Source organism: Carcharodon carcharias, chromosome 29, assembly GCF_017639515.1.
Source record: "Carcharodon carcharias isolate sCarCar2 chromosome 29, sCarCar2.pri, whole genome shotgun sequence".
Lineage (NCBI taxonomy): Eukaryota > Metazoa > Chordata > Chondrichthyes > Lamniformes > Lamnidae > Carcharodon > Carcharodon carcharias.
In genome coordinates, this window is record NC_054495.1 from 13,313,500 (window position 1) to 13,337,597 (window position 24,098).

The window sequence follows — 24,098 nt, forward strand, 5'->3', positions numbered from 1 at the left end:
TCTCAAACCCATGTTGCCTCTGCCTGACCACAATATGGTTTTCTAGGTTCCCAGCTATAACCACCTGTATAATGGCAATTTCCCAGTTGGAGATATTGGGCAAACCGGCCTGCAGTTTCCTGATTCCTGTTTGCCCTCTTTTATTAATGCAATGATTATGTTATTTGGGACCGTTACAGATTCAATATTTTTTTGCTAGTCGTCTGTCTTTGCTGCAGCCACTAATTTTAAGACCCTCGGTTGAAGGACATCTGGACTGTCAGCCATCAATTCCCATTGAATTTCAGGAACTATTCCCTTCCAATGGTGATTGTTTTATTTTTTTCCCTCCTGTTCACCTATTGGTTTTCAAACATATTTGGAAATTTGTCAAACTCTTCGACTGTGAAGAATGGCACAAAATAGAACCTAATCCCTCCACCTCATCCTTACTTCCCATTATAATATCCCAGATTCACTCTCTGGAGTCCCATCATGAACGTTAGTTTCAGCATTAATTTTTAAATGTTTGTTAAAATGTTTAGTATCTCCTACGTATAACTAGTTAGATTTATCGCATTCTCAACTTGCTCCCTCTTCATCATTTTAGTCATTATTGTCTTGGTCAAAAACTCTGTCCCATCTTAGGACTGATCACAAGCTTTACAGGTTCATATCATACATGATGCATCCTTTACAAAGATTCTTACTATCTTGCTGGAAAAATGTTTTCTGAGAGTTGTTCATTATCTATTTTAGAGCCTGCCAATGCATCTCTACTATCCCATCTTTCAATCTAATTTAACAGTTCACCTGAGTGTGCGCTGCTTTCATACTGTTATTTCTGTTCAAAAGATTTCCTTTATTGCGGACCGAAGATCTAGACTGAGCCTGACGCTCCTCCACTTAAAACTGAACATTAAATGCAATTATGTTATGTTCACTGTCATGTCGAAACCCCTTCCAGCGAGGGCATTGATCAATTACAACCAAACTATTCATTACCAGGTCTAGGAAAATAAAAAGCTCTTTGGCTGGCTACAAAATCTCTAGTTATATGATGAATCAATGAATTATACTGCAAAACCTCAGATAATGCATGTTCAAGGCAGAAATCACAAATCCCCGAATTGCCCAATTTACATGTAGGATAAAGTTTCCTGTGATTACGTATTTTGTTACGAACCCCAAAAGAAGAAGAAAACAAACTTGCCTCCTGAAAAGGAAGGTCACTCCCCCCTCCCGCCCCCTAACCCCAACCCCGCATTGGTCGAGTTCGGGAATACAATTCCCGAATGGCCTCAGCGGATTCCTCCCAAGCGCATGACCTGGAGTATGCACTGGACGCTCCTATTTGCAAACATTTACATATGTGCATGCCTGTAACAGGAAATGGCTGCACATACACAGTTGTGGCTTGTCTGATCCTTCCGGACGGGAGGTGGTCTCAGTGCATACCGATGTGCTGTATCGATTTTTATTTTTTTTTATTTCAACATAGCCCTGCATCTGCGCAGGAGGGCAAATGAATATTGAAATGAAAAAGAGCTAAAGGACCAGAAGAGAAGGCCAAACAGCAGAATGTGGGGTAAGAAGCTGGGTACAAGGTTGGGTGCTGCATGAAGCAGGTGCCAAGAAAGCAAGGAAGTCCCATTGCCAGAGACCGGGACAAAGCAACAGTTAATACATGGGAGAGGGTTAGGAATCTTATGCACATCCTTTTCAGGGGTGTTAAAGTCTGGAGCAGAAGAAATGTCTCCGAATGAAGTAGAGAGTGAGAGCTGCGGGGAACAAACTTAGGGCAACACCAGCTTGTGACAAACCAGAGGATCCTGGGAGACAGTGAAAGCTTGGTGATCCTTTACTACGGGTCTTTGAAACAATGGCGCTCTTTTGGCACTGCTTAGCCTCTGAGAGAGTGCATGGAAGAGGATGCTGAATGCAGGCGGCTGTACAGGGAAGAGAACATTGGAGGGAGAGATTAAATACTAGGAGCTGGGTCCTTTTTGAAGATTTCTGACGGAATGTGCCTTTTCAGAGAGGTTTCCTACGCGATTTCACCGACAGTGGATAGTGGAAACTCGTATATGAACGACCAATTTTGATTGACACTGACTGGCTCGCATTCTGACTCGCACCAGCTTGGAATCAATGAAATATCCATAGCATATGCTTCTGCTGGCTTCTGTCATTTGATTTCACAGTGTGGTGTGCCCGTCCATAGGCCGCCTGTTGTTTCTAATGGACTATGTACATACTGTGAACATCAAAGTATAAGATAGATTTTCGAACCTATGTTATCCTTCTGAAAATGCATATATCTCCAAAGATATTATTGGGATGATCGAGTGCCGTATAGTTCATATTTTCCTGTTTAGAAATTAGATATTCATTTGTTAGAACTTCTTTCACAGACTTCTGTGACTTTTATTGGCGGCGGCAACCCATGTTTGTAAGCAAAATAATGTTACTGCCCATCAAGCCATGTTCCACCCTGCTATCTGAGATGTCCAGTAGCAACATCAGCTGGGATCATAACATTATAATTTTGTTTATTTAATGATACATTTAGTCTTCCCTGCATGCTTTCTCTGACAGTATAACTATTCTTAGCCGGTTTATAATCTACTCCAACACGTGCCCACTTACTTTTTCTATTTCTCCCTCTATGCGAACTGATTCTATTATGTTGTTCCTTACTGTTTATGTCAGCTACAATTACTGTACTAATGAGGCCGTTTATTAACGGGGCTTTTGATAATTACCTATTCTGAAACAGACATTCTTATTACCTTCAATATTTATGTTCCAGTCTTGATCACCCTACAATCTTGTTTCTGTAATTGCTTACAGGCTACATTTATTATTTATCCCTGTGCAAACAACTCATTCATTTGCTGCGATGGATTAACGATTTTCCTGAAATTCGGAGCCGTTAACTCTGTGTTGTTAACTTTATTGCAATCTCTGGCCTTACCTGCGCTGCCGCCTTGAATGTGAAGTCTCTGCCCTTTCTGACACACTGTAATTATTTTGGCGCAAATCGCTGTTCTTCTCTTTTATCTTGTTTTTGGTCATTGATATTTTATATCTCTTAGATCCACCACCCACCCTCGCCCCATTACATAATGTAAAGCCATATTTATCATCCTACATATATGACTCGCAAGCAGTGCTCAGGCGACGGCCATGATGAGCGTCCCAGTGGGGCAGCTATCAATTTCCAAACCAACCCTTCCGATAATGGCATTAAAGCTACACATTCATCTCTCTTTAAAGGCATTTCTCAATTTCAATTTTCTTGCAATAATACAGAGATTTATTGCATTTGAGATTATTATTTGTTTTTTTCTTATTTTGCATTAGCCCCAAGCTTCTTTATAGCCCCCAGCAGAAACTCTGTCTTGTCCTATCAAATTCGTCGCTACACATGTGGCCCGGGAAAACTGCATCCCCCTCCTGCAATGATAAGCTGCTACACTGCCTGTAACAGATGCCCCGAATCCTGGTACAAGGCAGGCAACACGGGCATCTGGAGTCTCACTCTGAGCTGCAAAAATCCGTCCATGTCATCCTGAAGATACTGCCCAGGAATACTGTTTTATGCCTATTCCCTCAAGTCGCTAAACGGTTTTATTAAAAATTACGCCACAGCAATTTTTTCTCAACCACTTTGGAGCCTTCAATTCGATTGTTGCCAACTGCAAGATCCTCGACCCAGAAGGACAGCTGCAAAGAATGAGGATCACACAAACCTATATTTTCTGACGTCTAAACAGGCTTCACTCTGAGTTACAACCTCGCCTTCCTGGCGACAGATCGAGTTAGGAAATAAATCTCTCCAAAGAGGCTTGGCTGCTTCCTGGAGGAAATTGACCAAGAAATTCTACCACGCCATAATCCATCCCATGCAGCTTGGCGTCCAGCTCCCTGACACTGAGCTGAAGTTCCTCACACCTTTGTCCTAACCCTGGATCACACTGGCAGCTACATTTTGCACTTGCAAATGGTCAGCTGCACTGTCAGCAACATTTGGTGTTAATTTAATGTGTTTCGTAATTGTTTAATGATTAAGTTAACCTACTTCTCCCATAATCGATACAATTTCCAAAACTATTATCTCTAATAGTGTTTTCTTTTCAAATACCAGTGAATTAACTGTTCTGAAAGTTGAACAATAAAAAACAAAGCATATTCGCCAGACAATCACATATCTGCTACCGTGTGCTGTCAAATCATTTTATTTTCTTACAGAACGTCGTTTCTGGCAGTCAGCAGCAATTGCAGAAACAACCAGACCCTGTGCTTTCTCTTTTTTGCGAGGTGGATTCTCCCTCTCTCCGCCACCTATGATTCCCCCGCTGTCTTCGCTGTTTTCCGAAAGTAACTTTCGTTCCTGGGTCGCCTTTTTAAGCTATTACACTCTAGCTCCTTCCCGAGGTAAGCTCTTGCTCTCTGCATCAGCTTAGTCGCCCCGCTGCTGTCGTTCCTTACACAGGTGCACTGTCACTCTCTTACTTGGCATTTGAAGGTCCGTTTGCTCTTGCAGTTTGTCGAGGTTAACTCTGGTCCCTTGCACCATCTTGTGACGCCCACCCCTATCGCTCCTCGCCGAGGAAAACTCTTGCTCATTCGCAAGCCTTTGTATACCCACTGCACTGGATGATTCCCAAATTGGTTCCCCACTTAAGATCATGCAATCAGTGAACTGCAACACCTCAATGTCGAAGTTCAGGATTTGTTGTTTTGTCCGTGAAAACCCATACGTAGGCTTAGCTTGATCTTCCATTTCATTGCCATCATAAGGGTAGACCGTGGGGCGAGTTGGTTGACCGATGAGCGTTTGCTTCCAACCTTTCTTCAGTTGTGTACCATGTTTAATTTAATTAATTAAATTAGTTTTTTGTTTCTCTCCTCGCACAAGCTCACTCTGAGGAATGTATGACATCCAATGAAGATGCAGCTCCTCAACCCAGCTGCAGCCTCGCTCTTCACTCAGTCTTCCGCTGCACCCAGAGTAGATTGATTTATCTTCCTCCAAACAATTAAGGCCCAGTGAAGAGCCATTTTAGCTACTCATTTGGCACGTCGAACATGATCATGCAGTGATGTGGTTTTAAGTAGACTGAAATAGATGCTTTCAAATCATCAGCTCGTTTTGAAAACATTTGTTAGCTGTTGTCAATAACTTCGTAAGCACATGTGTGAAATGGCAAAATATCAAAAACTAGCCGTTTACGTCAAATACCATTAATTATTTATACCTTAAGAAGACCTCAAAAACGACCATTGGTGGCTAGCTGCTTTAACATACGTAAATTATTGAACTCAGCGAGTTGTTCACTGACCTGCGTGCAAATGATTCGATTCGATCCCTCTCGATGGGCAATTCAGATTCACGTTTTTTTTAAAACTTAATAATGGACTGAGGATTTCCTCTAACAATTTATTCTGGTGGCAATAACAGAAATGAATGTGTCATGCCTCTGGTATCTGAATATCACAGTTCCTGTGCTGGTATGCAATGACCTCACTTATCTAAGCTGCCAATGACTTTCGGACTTAGTGATTTGACAGACGAGGGAAAGAACCAATCCCGTGGCCTCAAATGGATCACAGACCTATCCCCAAGGAGGAAGCAAGTGCTGAATTCACCGTATTCCTCCAAACCGATACCTGCACGACAGGACAATTGTTTAAAAAAACAATCTGGAATGGATTTTTTGCAACTAAACTCTAAAAGTCTGTGCTTTGCGCTCACTGTGTAAAGCAAACTAGAATGATAGCATCTCTGGCCAGTTACTATTTCACATCAGCATAAACTCTCATCATGTTCTGATGCAAGCTGTTGAAGACTTGAATTTTTAACTCTTTTCCTCTCCAATTATACCGTCCGATCTGCCAAGGTTCCTTCCACCACCCCACAGTGCCATAGTCAATTTGCACCCCGAACCACCCCAAGCATGCTACATTTGTTTTGCTCGATAACAAATATGTGCAGTATTCTATTTTGGTAATAATGAAAAGAGCTAGGTGGCCGTGAATATATTCTGTCTGAATATTTCTCATTTGTGGAAAAACAGTGATCTGATACTGGAAATTAATTTTGTGAAATGTAAATTGAAATACTTGTTTTGGAGATGCGCAGTTCTGTTACTGACTTAGATTTCCCAGGTAGTTGAATGGCGTTACTTAATCACTGAGTCATGCCCGATATTGAGGAGAAATCCAATGAGTTATGTCCAGGGGCATCATATAACATAAGGCATCATAAGTCATCAACTTCAAGTTGGGCATTGGAGGAAAGTGGGCTATATCAAATCCGCCACCTGCAATACTCTCTGAAGGATATTCCGTCCATTTGACCAGAAGAGAATAAAACCTCAGGAACCTTGACATTTGAAGGAGGGCCATCACAATATCATGCCTTTTTCGACTCTTTCCAATTCCACACACTCTAGACACTCCATTATGTGTAATTATGTATTCAGTCATCTTTTGATTTGAGCTATTGGATATATTTGATTCACCATATCAAGCAGTGTGCTGTAGTGGTTACTGAATCGCTGCTTACAGGTTATATATCTCCTCACCACCTCCCCAGACTAACCTGCGAATTAAGTTAATTCTGTGTCATCTTCTTAGTGAAGCCTCACGAGTTTACTTCCAAACAAAATTGTTTTCCCCTCGAACGTAACTGGTTCTAAAATATTTACTTGCCCCCTCTAATTTGTGATCAATGGTATATGATTGTCTTGAGTGATCAATAAGCGTAAAAACAGTTTTTTTTCTTTGCTACCACAAAATTGAGGAAACAACTCAATATCAATACATTGCCAGGAAAAAAAAGAAAACAAATTAAAACTAGAAGGCTTGCGAATCCCATTATCATGGAACATTCAGAGTATAGACTTGTATCGGGTCTGGATGAAATGCAGCAGTTTTCACTTGTTAAATGCACCCTCCCGTGTGACAATTATATTTGCACTCGGTCCAAGGAAAAATACATCATCAAAGCCTACAAGCGCTACAGCAAGACATATTACATATTTATCTGATGGGGCTTGAGATCTTTACCTTGAGGTCCAGAGATGTGACTGTTGTGAAATGCGGTACCGATATTTTAGTATTATAATTAATACATTATTATTATTGTTATTATTATTTTCCGTTCACGGAATGTGGAGTCCACTAACTGGGCCGACATTTATTGCCCATCCCTGTTACGTAATTGAAACTAACTTCCAAACAGTCACAGGTCATTAAGGTGGCAAACTTATTGTTTAATTGTGATGACCATGGACGCTATGGAAAAAAAAAACGCTAATCAATCAAATAGCCTCGAATATTTAAGAATTTTTTAAGCATATGAGAATTTATTACAACAGCATACCCGATTGCATTAGTAAGGTATTGATAGTAGCTGCATTAAGCCCACAACGCAAAACATGGCTGAATGAAACATATTAACTCTCAAACGAGAATTATCTATAGTAGTTAGATAACGGAATGCTGATGCAGCCTAGTTGGATAGTTATATCTCAAAATAGCACAAACACTGCTCTGCATATCTTGGCATACCCTTGCTCGCCCGGTGGCGACCTGTTCCATTGGACAACAGAATTGAAAGGTTCCATGAATGGCAACATTGTGAACATATTATTTGCAATTCGATAGAATTCGCAAATCATATTGAATTTAGCGGACAATAAATAGTTATATTTTGCAAACAAAACAACGTTGCTGAGGAGTTGATATGTGTCAATTTGCAGAGGAATAGCTGTGCTATGGATGCATAACTAAGGAAGGATATCGGTGGTAAATGCTGTGCAAAGTTGTCAATTCTAAACTTAATTCAAAATTTAAATCATAAATAATTTCCCCACTCACCGCCCGCACATATGTACAAACCGCTTGCATATGCCACTATTTCCAGCCGTTCTGTAATTTCCCTTAATATCACATTAAACACATTTTGGTAGAATCACTTAGTAGCGATGTGATGACATCTTACTGGGCTCCCAAGAAAATTATAATTCATGTTCAAACCAAGCAAAACATTGTCAGTAATTTGGAAATGGGACTACAAGGGATAACTGCTAGGACTTTCTAATTGTCAAGCAGTCACAACAATGTTCAGATTGCTCTGAAGACGAGTCATCTGGATTTAAAAGCCTTAAATCTTTTTCTCCCTACACAGATATGGAGAAGCTTGCTGAGTTGCTCCAGCAATCTTTCTGCTTCAACAAGCATTGATATCGTGCCTTAATATTTATTTCTTTATTTTTATAATTCTGGCTTCGCTGTTTTTGGAATCAATGTCGTCATGGGAAACACTTCTTCCATTTAATTAGTTTGAAGTTGGTGCCTGGGGTCTGAAGGAGTGAAGTTTCTGAATTTGCACAAGGCCCAAAGCTGGAAAAAATAAGGAAGAGGAATTAGTGTGTTGGGGTATTGATTTTCAGATGGAGTCGTGAGGTATGCATCTTAGAAGCAAATGAAGTGAATTTAGACAAGTGCACGCAACAGAAAGGAGCGAAGTATTACCGTGATGGGCTCACTTCCAATAAGTTCGGGATTTTTTTTGTGTGGCGCCCAGCAGCCCGGAAATGGATCAGGCACCCTGTACATACTGTAATGGGTCCGCATTGATTCACTCAAAAATGACTCACAAAACTTAACGAAAAACAATGGAACCATGATTATGCGGAGTAAAAATAGAGAGAGAAAATAAAACAAACGCAAATCATTCACAACATTTGTGTTAGGTTTATTGAGCTCGATTTGTTGAGATACAGCTGGTGGCCAAACAGGAGTAAATTTTGGACCTGGGATTGAATCATACTTTGATTTTTTTCTGCAAAGTGTGAGATAACCTGAAATGATTGGTGTATAGAAATAGTTTACAATCAATGTAAGATTTCACTGAATGGTTGAATTGATGATAGTGCAAAAGGCGTACAGGTCTTTGCCCTCAACTCCGTTCATGTATTCTAAAATCATATTTTGTAAGTATTATGTGTGCTGTTGCACTTTGAACAACGTCTGACACATGGTACTGGATAATTTAAAAGCATGGCTGCCGTGGCTGACTGGTAGGGATAACTCATTTGAATCAGAAGTGTGTGATGTCGGTCGAAGACAACCCTCTTTGGTACCAGTAGTGAAAGGGGACGAATTTAAGCGTCGGAGATTAAGTGTGCAATTAAGCCTTCATTTTATTCATGATGAGATGTGAACCTGGCTGGCTAGGCCAACACTGACTTACCATCAAATGGTGCCCTGGAAAATCGGTGATGATCTGACTATTCAACGGCTGGAGTCCATAAAGTGTTGTTACACACAAAATGGAGTAGAGATATCAAGGATGTTGACACAGCGACAGAGAATGAAAGGCAACATTTTTCCAGTTCAGTGTGGCGACTGACTAGGAGGGGAATTTCTGTGTGGTGCCGTTCCCATGTGTTTCCTGTCCTTGTCCTCCTTTATTCCAACGGTTGTGGTTTTTGGCATGTGCTTTCATAGGAGGTTTGGTGAGTTTCTGAACTGCATCTTGTTGATGGTGCACTCTCCACCACTGTGCTTTGGTGGTGAAGGGAGTGGTTTCTGTGAACGGGGTGCTAACTTAGCAGACTGCTTTTCCTGATTGATGCTTAGCTTCTTGAGTGTTGTTGGAACTGCATTTGTTCGAGCAAGTGGAGAAAATTCTGTCGTACTCCTGACTTGCGCCTTGTAGAGTCTGGACAAGCTTTAGAGGTTCAGCAGCTTAGTTACTCGTCACAGGAATCCTAGCGTTTGGCATACACTTATAGCCAAAATACTTATATTATCAGTGCGGTTCAATTTCAGATCAAAGGTAACCCACAGAACGTTGATCATGCGGCATTCAGCGCAGGTAATGTCATTAATTGCCTAGGGGTGATGGTGAGTTTCTCCCATATTGGAGAAAGTATTGTCTGGTATTTGCAAAGCGCAAGTTTTACTTGCACCTTATCATAGTGTCATAAAGTTATACAGCATAGAACCATGCCCTTTGGTCCATCGTATCCCAGCCGACCTTCAAGGACATTACTGTTCTAAGCCATTTCCCAGCAACTGCCCCGCAACCCTATGGTGTTCAAATTGGTCATTGAAATAGTTCTGAAATGGAGTGAGTGCTCCTGTCTCTAACACCCCCTCGGGCAGGGTGTTCCACCTTCCAACCACTCTCTGGCTGAAAATAAAATTTTCATTTCCCTCTCACCTCCCTACTAGTTAACGTAATTCGCTTCTCCATGGTTATTAACACTTCTGCTAAGGGTGATTGTTTATTCCTGTGTACCGTATCTCTCTCTCACATAATTTTGTATACCTCTATCATGACCCCTCCAGGCTTCATTGCTTAAAGGAAAACAAACCTACCCCATCCAGCCTATCTTCATAGCTGAAATTCTTCAGCCCATGCAACATTCTGGTGAATATTCTCTGCACCCTGTCCAGTGCAATTACATTTTTCGTTGCGCTGACTACCAACCAGCACAACCATTTTCCTTTTGTGCCATCCTGAAGTCTTCATTGAAACATATTTCATCCCGTGGCTTGTGAAATTGGAGTATATGCTGAGCCATAAGCACACAAATTGTAGTTGAGTACAATTCTACTGCTGTTGTTGGCCCACAGCGCCTCAAGTTTTCCAAGGAATGAGTTGCTAGATCTGTTCATTATTTATCCGACTTGGCGCTGTTTTAGTGCCACTAAAGACGAAGGAGGGCACTCTCATTGTGAAGACGGATCTTTGTCTCCACCACACGGGAGTCACTTCAGGTCAATCGAGTAGATGCTCTTGTGGAATAATCCAATCCTCATTTTTTCGTTGCTTTATCACCTTCGCCCTGGAAGGATATTGGTATTAAGGGGCCACCAGATTTTCTTTAAATTTCATATATCATCTCATTCCTGTCTCCCCATAAGCGACTACAAAATAAGTATCACTCGCTTCGTAAATTATACAGTCATGGTGAGACCCTCCTTACTTTCATAGACTAAAACATTAAATATGTGGCCATAGCCTCTGTACAATGAAAAACATTGTAGTTGTCTAACTAGGTAATCCTGTTATCATCTTATTCTCCTCCATCTTATGGGTGCCCATAATTCCCAAGTAAAATGAGCACCATCCCACCTTACCCAGCGTAAATATGTATCTGAAATGTTTCATCTGCGGAACAACTGTTGCAAATCTTGCATTCGCCATTCCAAGGGCTCTCACACACTTCCTACACTTTTGTAACGAAAGCAGGATGGAATGGTATAGTTGCATTTTTGCATAGCAGTGTACAGGTTCTTAATAACTTTCCTTATTTTGTGCTCAATGACTCTTTTCATGCAGCCCACGGTGAAATAAGCTTTGCTAAATAATCCCCAACTGCATGTTTCCAGAAATTCAAAACTTACCTTGTAAATGCCTTGATGCTTCTTAGACAGCTAATGCCTTTTTTGGCACTAATACATCCTCATTTACTATTCAGGACTATTAATATGTGATACACGATTTCCTATTTCACGTGATTCTCTCTTTTCTCTTCACCATATCAATTTAATTAAAACTATCCCCAATACTGGAGCAAATCACATAGCGAGAACGTTCAACCCATTCATTTATGTGCAATGCATCCTTTTGTTTTGGTGACCCTTGGTAAAAGATTAAGCCAGATGTACTAGGAATGCAAAGGCCTCACAATAACTCTTTGGTTCAACCCATTAATTGATCCTGCTTATGATTCTAGTTCAAATCCTTGTGGTATATCAGACTGATTGTGACTGAAGGTCATAACATTCCGAGCATTACTTACACTAAGGTTTGCATAAATATTATCATATCATTGCACCTCTTCCTATTTCTCTGTCCTCGTGCTGAATGTACCTCAAAGCCAGGCTTACGTTTTTGCCATGGTAAATATTGTCAACACTCTCTGTGATGCATCATTAACCTGGCAGTTGGGAATCAACACCATATGCGGGATAAAATGATTTTTACAGAAATATAAGTGAGGCAAGTTCACCCCACCACCTCAGCAACACTCAACGCCCACAACATTCGAATGTGCTTGCACACACACGTGCACAGACACACACACACACACACGTGCATACACACAGATATACACACTCACAGAAGTTCCGTCTTACAACGTCTGCAGATCTGCATTCGCTGTTCCATCCCCTATTGTCCCACAATTCTAGGTGTGGTAGTCCATATGTATTGATTCAAGGTATCATCCCTCCAATTCGCCTCCTAAACTCAGGGCTGCTTAAGCATGACAAAAACTCAGGATAATCCAGTTTCTAGTGCAATTTCCTGTTTTTCAAAACTTGATTCTAGCTCACATAATGCCCTAAACAGCCTGCGCCTTTGTGGAGGCAAGTTTCTGAAAGCTACACCCAGCACCCTCAATTCGACTCCGATCCTCAGTCGTGACTCCAGCTCTAACACAAGTTTGGACACCTTGAAATGTAGTTTAAGCACTGTCTACACAAGTGTTCCCCCTAGAGACAGCCCGAGTCCAGAAGTTCCCATATAGGATTCTAATTCCAAACAGCAGGTCATTGCAGCCCATCTACTATCTCTAAAAAAGAACCTGTTCTCAATTTTAGAATTCATTTCCTATCTTGTGTTCACCTTTGCTTTGATGTTTTGCCTCCAGATATGTTCAATGCTAACAATCTAACTAAATCACTGCTGTTCGTATCTACCCTGATTTACATGTCATGCATTAAGCTGAGCTATTAATTCAATGCCTCAGTTTGTATTTTAAGGAAACATTTTACCCATTTTCCAGAGTTGAGTCAATGCAATAAATTAATCTCAAATTATTTTACCAATGGCCTAACTGCTTTGCTGTTATGCCAACAGTTTTCAAAAACATTGATGGATGTCTGCATTTCTCCCAAGCTGATTTAACAAACCTCCCTCCTACTGTCCGGTCTCTCTGCCTGCTGCTACTTCACACGGGCCCCTTTGTGATCTCCCAACATGCCAACATCCGGATTAAGAACAGGAGGTCGCCATTCGGTACATAGAAGGTGCTCCGCCAATCAATCAGTTCATGGCTGATCAGGTTTCGGCCGCAACTCCACGATCCGCCTTTCCAACTTAACTTTGCCTGCCCTGTTTGCCAAGAATTTACGTATCACTGCCGCATGGAAAAGAAAAAAAAATATGAACCTGCTAACATCACACTCTCGGAATAGAGCTCCTACGATCCATGCCCCGCCTGTCCACTAAAAATGGGTGACCCGTTATTTGTATACTGCCTGTATCTCTGAATCTGAACAGAATAGCACGTATTCTCTCGATGATACCGATTTTTCCCTTCATCAAGCTCCAGAATTATGCAACTAAGGGGTGATATTTTCATCGAGCTAGTGTTCATGTTACTTCATTATATATTTTTTCAGCCTTTTCATTGTCGGCACTGAAGTGCTGTCTCGGAAATGCAATCGCTATGCTGACATAGACAATTGCTTCGGACTTAATTTACAACCTCCTTAATCAGAGGGCAGTATATTTTAAACGAGCCAATTAACTTTAAGACCTATAAGGGGATTATGTGCGGTCTAGGGGAGGTTGGAATACAGCTGGTCAAGCATCCAGAATTTTAGAGTTAATGCATAAAAAAGTCACTAATTATAATTAAATGGTACAACGTATAATTCAATGCAACTCAAAACAATTTTCTTCTCTGAACCATGCTTTTCTCCACTCTCCTTTTCATCTTTTTAAACCAAACTTGATTGCACTAACACCACGTAATCCTTTCATTTTCATAAAATGCCTTTTTGATAACTAATAAATTAAGTGCATTGACAAATTTGACTTAACTATTACACCTTTTACGGAAATTCCTGTCTAATATCTCACTGGATAAAAATGATACTTTGCAAAATATCATTGCATTTCGTTTTGAATATATTATATCAGAGGTGGCTAATTCTGCCCCAACGGAAAAAGGTTTATATTTGATGGACAGATAACAATTTGATGCTCCTTAAAACTGCAACGCTTGCCAGTACTGGTATCACATTGAAGACTATTTCTTCATTATGTCCTTGCCCCTGTATCATATTTGCAATCTGGAGGTCAGAACTATGTATTCAGCTTTGTTTATAATTTAGTTATTTTTGATCAGATCGATAATGTTACTTTTGTCATTTATACTCTGATATTTTGAAGGAGTAACTGTTTCTGAATTGCTCCTCCAGGGAAGCAGCACACACTCGAAGTGGAAGAAACCAGCCAATTGCTATTCTGTAAATATCTGAGATTCTCTGAAGGAATATGTGGATGTGTACATGCATTTATAACTCCTGTTTTAAATCGTCGGGGCATATATTTATCTGTAATGCACTTTGATCCCCGACTAGCAGACCAAATTAAACTAGTTTTATATTCTAGTTTTAGTTAGCCCACAAAATTTTCCATTTCCCCATTGCACACATATAAGGCACAAGGTGAACGTTGAGGCAACTAAGAAACGTTGTGTGTGTCAGGAATCTAAATGTGGTGCAACAAATATTTCATTGATTCCACAGACCTTAACGCTCCTTGTGGTTATTCGGGTCATATATGACCAGTGCACTGAATAGGCTAACTTTGGCAACATTGCACTATTTTTAGCAGGAGTGGAATGTTGACACTGATTGCACCTTACAATTCATGACAGTTTCATCGATGTTTAATCTCTATAGCTATCCTTTTTACGGAATGACCTTGGCAAACCTGCCAGCCATTAAAAGTATCAACAGTGCGGACGACAAGAGCAGTGAAGAGCACAATTGTAACATGTGCTGAAGCATGTTTCTGCTGTGCTGACTGAAAACAACAAAAACAGTCCACAAGGTTATTTTTTTTTCTCAGAAAACTGACTTTCACACTCTAGCATAATGATTGCATTCAGAAGAAAAAGTCCAATAGGGATTGTAATCTGATGGCCTTCTAAATGGAGTGGGTAGACCTATTCACATATCAACGGGCAAAGTATAAATGTATCAATAGCATTGAAATATGGAAATGTTTTATTACTGCGAGAATGTTTGTGTTAATAGTTTAAGATGATATCTGTCCGATCACTTCAGTTGACATTGGCAAGTCTGTTTCAAAAGCTTTGCTCAAATGTGGAAATAAATTTTATAGCAATGCTGATACTCAGTGTGATACTTTTTTTTTAAAGCAGATCCGTTTGCTGCGTGTGCACTAAATTATTTTCATGCATACTTATGTGTAATGCACATCGACAATAGTGCGAGGGCATTGATGGTGTTACACAATAGACGGTGGATGAACTGACAATATCAGTAGTGTTTTGATTTTCCTATTTGTATGGCAACCTGATGCGTTGTGTTGTGTATTCGTCTGTCTATCAGTGTGTTTGTGTGCCTGTCAGTCTCTGTACAGCAACATGAACAATACATCTGCATGCACGATTGTACAATGGGATCAACATGAATATCAGCGATGTTTAAATTATATGAGAGGTTAAAGCATTTAATCCAATTTAAGCACTTAATCCAATTTATGCCGCAAATTTAGCCTATTACAATGTGCAAGACGTTTAATAGTGAAGTTGGCCTGAAGTCAGAAGTTATTAAATTATTTTAATGAAGTGCATAATCATGAAGTGCTTCAATCTTTTCAATCTCATTGCGTTCCAAGGAAGGAATACACTTTCTCTTCACCTAAGATTTTTGACATCCATTTTGATTCATGTGCATCGTATCTGGACCTATATTCTGCAGAAGCTTCACTGCACTTGTTGAAGTTAGTAGTAATCTAATCACCGACAGGACAATAACAAGCATCCCAGATGATGAATCAAATCATCTTTGAGTCAAAGGGCGAACAAGATTTATAAAGCAAAATGCAGTTTAACTCTCGGCAATATACGGAGCTATCAGAACAGAAGTCCATTTTTTTTTTCAAATAAGATGTTCTAAATAAAAGTGTTTAACATTATATATATATATATATATATATGTATATATACATATATATAGATATGAAATCTGTTTGACATTGTTTCACCATGTTAGGAGAACCTTTGGGTGACCGTTGAAGGTGCTTGCTATTTCGTCAAAACTAGAACACGTTAGAGATGTAAAAGACTTTAAGCAAATACCCAGACAGGGGAAAGGGAGGCGATAGGCAAATTGGATATTCGTTCCGAGAGAGCGAATGTAGCAAACGTTTTAGTTGATAAAAGGTGTGTGCAAGTATAACGAGGGTGGTAATAGGATCACCACAAATAATGAAAGGTGGAACTGAACCAGCGGTGCCTGCAAAGTAAGGAATCATTTACAACAGTTAAACATATATTTCAAAAATTGTGGTAATGGATGAGTGAGATGCAGAGAGTTGGTATGCTTGCTGGATGAGAACCTGATAATTGGGTCCAGACAATTAAAAACAAGCATCCAGCAATGCTAAAAGCACAGCGCATTAGCACACTAATTGTTATTAAAAGTAAAACCACAATTTTTGCTTACCCGTTTTGATTTGAATACAGCCAATATCAGCAAAATTTTAAAAATATAAAACGAGCAACTATAACAATAAGTGAATAAGGATTCAGACAATGTAAAACCGATACTTCCAACATTGAAAATAATCCAATTAATATCAGCACCAAGATTGACATATATGTCCGTTCAGCACTCACCACAGCGAAGGAAATTACTCCAAGACAGCATATAATTAACTTTATGGGGCGCCATTAACTGGCAAAGTCAGCCCCTTATTATCTGAGACTATGAAAGAATGTCACATCATGCCAAACAAAATCAGCATATTCAATCCTAATGCATATCGTCATTTATTCTCAATACCGTATCATTGAAAGCGAAAATCACTTTTCGGCATCTCAAAATCAAAACAGCAAAATCATTATACACCCTTGTCGACAGCATGCAACGGTGTACTGATATATCAACATTCTCTTCTCATATCTGTCATTTAAATGCAATTAATTTGAAAGCAGTGAGCTTAAGGTGCTTGATTTCAAAACTGGAAAAGAAATAACCTTATTTGTAAACATGTAGCAAATATAGATAAATGCAGCATGAGTTTCAAGTAAAACGTCATTACTTAGATATTTATTTATATGCATATCTCGCAATTCTATGGGCCATTTGAGCTGAACAGCATAGACTCATTTGAGAAACTAAGAACGCACATTTGGGAATTCAAAAGAATAACTATGTAATGTTATTTTTTCATAGGATGTCGGCATTGTTGACCAGGCCATTTCTGACCACTTATTTTTCTGGCAGAGGCGGTGGCATGGTTCATCCTTGAAGCACTGCATTCCATTTGCATTAGGGAAAGCTACAGAACTGTTTGGAAAAGGGTTATAGGATTCATAATCTGCTACTGTGAATAGATGTTGAACAGTTCCAAGTCAAGGTGGAGTGTAACTTGAATCGCAGGTGATGCTGCTAATAGGCTGAGCCAACCAACTGGACAGACGTATGTTTAGAGCATAAGCACCGAAAGAGAACACCTACGGAATTGGTCTAACTCTGTTTTGTATATTTAATGCAAGGTGTTACTTTCTTCCAAAACATGTATTTTCGTCCCTAAATGCAATAATGATGATGACAATGACCATGCTTTTCAGGATGATAATGGAGTCAGCATCAGTTAAACAGAATTACATTTCTAATTCCTGTTTCACTGATTGCAGAAGATAAATATATCTGCTGCAGATGCTGAAATAATAACTAGACCAATGATGAAATGGAATAATCTCCCTCACAAAAAAAACAAACTCAATATGTTCATTCTTTTGTTTAAATAGCGAATCGCCTTGCCGTGCATTGATATATAGATACTTATTCTCACTCTATCATTCTTAATGCACCAATGCTCCAGCCAACCCACTCCCCTCAATTTTGTTAATCATTAAATCATTTGTCAGGTCAATGGCTTCTGTGAAAATTCATCACATTCAGCCTGTCTTAGGTCGGCACGTGCACCAAATGAAATAAACAATCATGACATTTTAATATTGTTTGATTCCGGCAAGATCCTTCTGGTATGCTTCCCGTGAAGTATTGAACCAATGCAGTTTTAATCTTTTTGCTAACGCTGCTAAACCCGTACTTTGAGTTGGTGACATTTCAATATAAACACTTAAAACCAATGGGAAATGGGGCAAGTTTTTAAACAGGTGGAGCATTCCTGCAATGTTTCGAAAGGACTCTGGTGGTGATATAAATATTCAATGACGTTTATTATTCATTGACCGATAAGAAAATAATATTGCCTCTACTTCTGCTCAGCGCTTAAGATGCCATCAGGCCAGATTCCGATAATACGGCATGTAGGAAAGTCAAGAGTTGCAAACACACCTATGTTGTTTACGTTGCAAGTCGAAAGCACATTAAAGTCGTTAATGACCACATTCACTGCTATGATACGTTCGAAAGACAATAGTATGCCTTTCGGGCGGGAATCAGGGCGTTGGAAAACAATTATTTTTTAAAGGGAGATCATATGTTCACATTCAAAGGGCTCGATTGATTTTTTTTAATTTTAATTTCCTTAACTAGGGGCGAAAGCAGATGGCTATTTCAGTTTCAGTTGGATGAACATGTCCAGTTTGGAGCAGAGAAGAACTGGGAGGAGGAGGCAGAGGAGGAAAGAGACAGAGTATTGCACAGAGCAAGGCTCAGGATGTTGTTCTTCTTTGCGAAGGTGTCAGAGCAAATCCGGGCGAGTCATTCAGGAGAATCCCGGGCACCCTCCGTGGAGACACTTATTGCCTTATGCATCCCAAAATTGCACAGTCAGAAATTAAACTACTGACTGAAACTCAGTGCAGAAAAACTTAGGTTTTCAAGAAACAATGTGACTTCACATTATTGGGATATTCGCAGGCGAGGTACCTTCCCAGCTTTATTGTGGTCAACTGATGCCTCTTGCTTTGATCGTAAGACTGTTACTTTAATTTTTATCAAAAGCTCGGTTCCAGACGTCCTGTGAAGGCTTCAAAGAGTTAACACTGCATGCTAAACACCATTGCATCAAGACGTTCACAGATGTGATGGTTTGAAGGACTGGGAAGCAGACGTACATCACAAGGATGTCCAAAGTCAAATGGATAGAGCTAGGCAATTGCAGTGATTGCCAGTTTCCACAAAATGCGAGAAAGAATTCACTGCAGAAGGGTAGTGACTAAAATACTGCAGAGTCTCCATGAAGATTCATAAACAGAAGGGCTTTCAATCGATGTACAATGTGTTATCTCACTAGTGTTCCCCAGTAATCAGAGGTTTTAGGGAAGTGGTGGCAAGTGGCATTGTCACTGGCCTGGCAATCCAGGTGTCCAAGGGTAATGCTCAACGAAACTGGCTTCAAATCGTGCTCATGGTGGAATTTTGATATTAAAAGATCTTGATTTTTTTTTAAAATCCTAATGATGACCATTAACTCATTGGCGAGTGTTCTAAAAACGTACAAATTCAGCAATTTATTTTTTGGAAAGGAAGGTGGTTTCCATAACTGGTCTGGCCTACATGTCACTACAGACACACAGCAATGTGGTTGACACTGAAATGCCCTCCGCAGAAGGAGAATTGGGGATAGGTAATAAATGCTGGCCTGGCCAGCGACGCCCACATCCCATGAACGAACAATAAAAAAAAATGCAGGCCGATGTTAGGTACACAGGCAGTCGTCACGACTCCAAAATCCTTTGGAACCCAGAAATTCCAGACCTTTTCAAATCCTTGGATATTTTAGATTGGGTGGCCGTAGTTTGTATGGACTATCGACTGGCAATATTGCTTTCAAGTGTTTGTGGAGGCCGAGACCTCACACAGAGTGCAGGTAATGTATGCCAGCAGTAGGGTCATAGTGGAGCAGACCGTCGATTCCTTAAAGGTCTGTTTCTGATTGCTTGTCCATACCTTGAGGTGCAATACATTAATCCACTTCAAACACTTTCTGATTGTGGTTTGTTGTGAATTCCATAACATTCCCATTCAAATAATAGATAACCTGGGAAATGATGGCACACCAGGTGTGGACGAGGGTGATGATGATTTGACGAACCAAGGGTATGCTCTGATGATGGTCCTGTCAGTTTTCTTTTGTGGTTTACCGTGACACCAGTGAAACCTTATTATGGCAATGTTTTCCAGAGTATAATTTTTCCAAAGCTAAATAAGGGGTTTGTTTAAATGTTGCCTCTTCTTTTGTCAGCACTCAGCCTTAGCTGGCTAAATTGATAACATGCAGCAAAGAGGAGGGCACAATGTGCTCTTTCACAGAATATGGGGCAGTTTTGCCCTTCTAGTACACCTCTACCCCTCTTCAATGGCACAGAGATGCATGGAAATATGTAACAAATGCACAACTGCAAAGTGGATTTTGTGGCAGGCTTGCTGATTTTCAAAATGTCTGCCCTTACGGAAGTTCACTTTATTTGCAGATATGTTAGAGGCTTCAAATTAATTAAAATGGCCACGCTAAGAGAAAAAATATGTTTATATTATGTGAAGAAGATGCACGCGATTGATCATCTTATTGACTCCTGACAGTGTCCCCTGCAGATGGCGTCCTTAAAACTATAGGTCATTATCCTTGTTCCAAATCTGCTCCTACAAGCTCGAAAGGAGGAACATTATGGTGGTCGAATTTTGTTGTCCCGCTGAAGATACGGGAACTTTGATCAACTCGTTCCATTATACTGTTCCGCGTCCCACCGCGAAGGAGTCATTAAAATACGCCCAGGACTTTATTGGTAAGATTGTTAGGGTGGATTTCAAAACTGCGGTTGGGGCAACACTGAGCTTTACAGTTAACACTTCATTAACTGCAGGGACTGTTCATGTGATTCAGCAGAGGAAGATTGTGGATATTGTTTCATCATGAGCACTCCCAATTGGTTCAGGGGGCTTTGTTGATTGATTATTTTACTGTCCATTACCTAGGGCGGAAGAGTTTCTAAGAACGATGAATGTTGTGTGGATACTTGGAAGCATATTCTCCAATGAGGAGGAGAGAAGTATTAGAAGGAGGTCGAGAAGAGTGAGAGGAAATTAGGAACACAACAGTTTTTTTTTTGGAATGCGTCAGAACAGTGCCTGGTGCCAACGTTGAAGTGGAACCCAGAAGCCCTCAGTGAATGGACATACAGTCTCATATTTTCCCAATGGTTGCTCCGACTGAGACAGTGGGGCTGCCAAGTTTATCCTCACACATTGCTCCACAGCTCGCACACTAATGCAAATGTTGAATGTGCTCGCCAATATGGGCAACTGATTATTTCAATGTTATTAGCTCCAAAGTAAAGGAGGTTTTAACCAGGACACTTTCAAAAATCTCAAAATAACTTAAGAGTCATGAGATGGAAATTATTTCCTCAAAACAAGTTGCAAAACAACTGGTTAACATAGGATTCGTAATCTGGAGGAGTAAATACATACCCCTTTGAATTCCAACACATACACACACACACACACACACACAGGCACACGGGGGCACAAACACACACACACACACGCACACACACACACACATATTAAATGAAGTAAAAAAAAAATCGAACATGTCCAAAATGGTCTGTGCAGAGCTTGCTTTATAAGGGGGAAAACATTTTTTTTGAAAATAGGGTCAATTTATGAAAAATGAGAAGTTCTAATGGTTTTGATGCTTTTTGATCGGATGCTCTTGCGTGTGAAGAGAGAAATATGTTCAGAGTATTTACCTGGAAGTTCATTGCAATGGATTTAATGTCCTTGGAATCTCTCTCTCTCTCATGGCTCATGTTCTCAGGTACCCATACACTGGTGGGATATATTTAGCTGTGTGTCTTATGGCTGCATGTTTAATCAAACTTGGCAGGGTGTTTGGGATCCTGAGAGGAGGTTCAGCAGCGGGAGATGCACAGCCAAAATTGGAAGAGAGAACAATTGATTCTAGAAAGGAAAGAAATTACAGTCCAGATAAGGCAAAAGGGAGCTTGCTGAGGTTGAGTCGTAATTACTAAAATGCAAAGAGTCTGATGAATAACAAAGATGAAGTGAACCACATGGGTGTACGATGCAAATACTGCCACAAAGACATGGTTGAGAGAGAGGCAGAATTTGCAGCTCAATATTCGATGGCGTACAGCCCTCAGGTGAGACAATAAAGGAGGTAGAAAAGGAGGGGGCTTCACAAAAATGATCAAGGAATCAATTACAGCAGCATGGTTGGATGGCATATTAGAAGGCTCCTGGAATGAATCCAAATGTGTAGAACTTAAAAAAAAGGACCACTCACATTGCTGGTAAGTGTGTTATAGGGCGCCAAACAGTCATTGAGAAATCGAAGAGCAAATAAGTAGGCAAGGTTCAGTGAACAGTAAAAATAAGAGCGCTGCAATAGTGGGCAATTTCAACTCCCCATCATTAAAAGGGTTAGTCATTGTGTGATAGGTTAGAGGAAGTGGAATTCTTAAAATGCACACAGCAACGATTTTTAAGCCAGTACGTAGAAGGTCGCACAGGAGAGAGGGCGGGCCTGAACAGTATTTTAGGGAACAAAGCAGCAAAGTTGGTTGAGGTATCAGGGGGCGAGCATTTTTCAGATAATGGTCAAAACTCCATTAGAGTCGAGATTGTTATCGAAAAGGACAAGGGTGCGACAGAAATCACAATCACATAAACTGGTAGAAGGCCAATTCTAAGAAGATCTGGTATGATTAAGCCAGAGTGGACATGGGGGAGCTAGTTTTATGTAAACTGTGTCAGATCAGTGGGGCTCACTCAAGATGGAAAAAAGCGAGAATACAGGTCCAACGTATTCCTGTTGTGAAAATTGTGGTGACTAAGCAATCCATGGGGACCTGGATGTCCAAGGGAAAGACAGGATTGGATAAATTAAAATAGTATGACTGATGGTAGATACTGAGGGCTCAAAACCGTTGAAGCCCTAGACAAGTATAGAAATTGTAGGATGAAGGGCGGGGGAGGGGGGTGCTTAAAAATTAAATTATGAGAGCAAAAAGGGAGCATGACAAAACATTGGCAGGTGAAAGAAATGAAAATGCAAAGTTATTTTACACGATATTATAATTAAGAGGAAAACTAAGGAAATGGTAGGATACATTAAGGAACCATCGTGGTAATTTATGTTTGCAGGCATTGGCGTAGGCAGGATTTTAAATGAATACTTTGTGTCAAGTGAGAGGGATGACGTGAGTGTGGAAATCAGGTAGAAGAACCTCCATATAATTAAATAAATTTGCTTAGAAGTTCTAAGAGCAATTTCTAACTGTCCTGGCAAGTGGAAAAGTAGACAAATCACCAGGCCCGAATGAAATGTATGCCAAGTTGTTCAGCGAGTCACAGGAGGTGACAGCAGTGGCACTGCACATAATTTTCAACACCTCTCATGTCACAGAAGAGCTGCCAGATGAGTGGAGGACAGTCGATTTGATAAAGCTACTCAAGAACGAAGAACTGAATAAACCAGTGAACTAAAGACTATTCTTTCTAACCTCTTTGGTGTGGAAGCTGTTGGAAGCAATTCTGAGTGGCATCATTAATCTGCACGTGAAGCAGCAGGGGTTATTCAGGGAAAGTCAGCATCGTGTTGATAAGGGGAGATGACGCCTGACCAATTTGAATCAATCGTTCGAAGAGCTGAACAGATGTTGGATGCTTCAATAACCAGGGGGCATATATTGAAGGTAAGGGGCAGAAGGTTTAGAGGGCGTGTGAGGAATACTTTCCTTCACCCAAAGGGAGCTGGGAATCTGCCAATCACTGCCTGAAAGGATGGTATAGGCAAAGTCTTTAAAACATTGTAGAAGTATTTAGATGTGCACTTGCGATGCCATGGTTATACAAGACTATGAACCTAGTGTTGAAAAATGGGATTAGATTAGTTCCGTAATTCTGGACCGACGCAGGGTCAGTTGGCTAAAGGGCTTTTTTTCCATGTTGAAGACCTCTATGGCTATGATGCTATGAGTGTCTTATCATGCCCCTAACTTGTGTCTTGCTGAAGAGCAAGGAGGCGAGTTAGCCCACTGTAACATTCCAAACCTCTGACCTGTGCTTATAGCCACAATATATAAGTGGCTTGTTTAGAT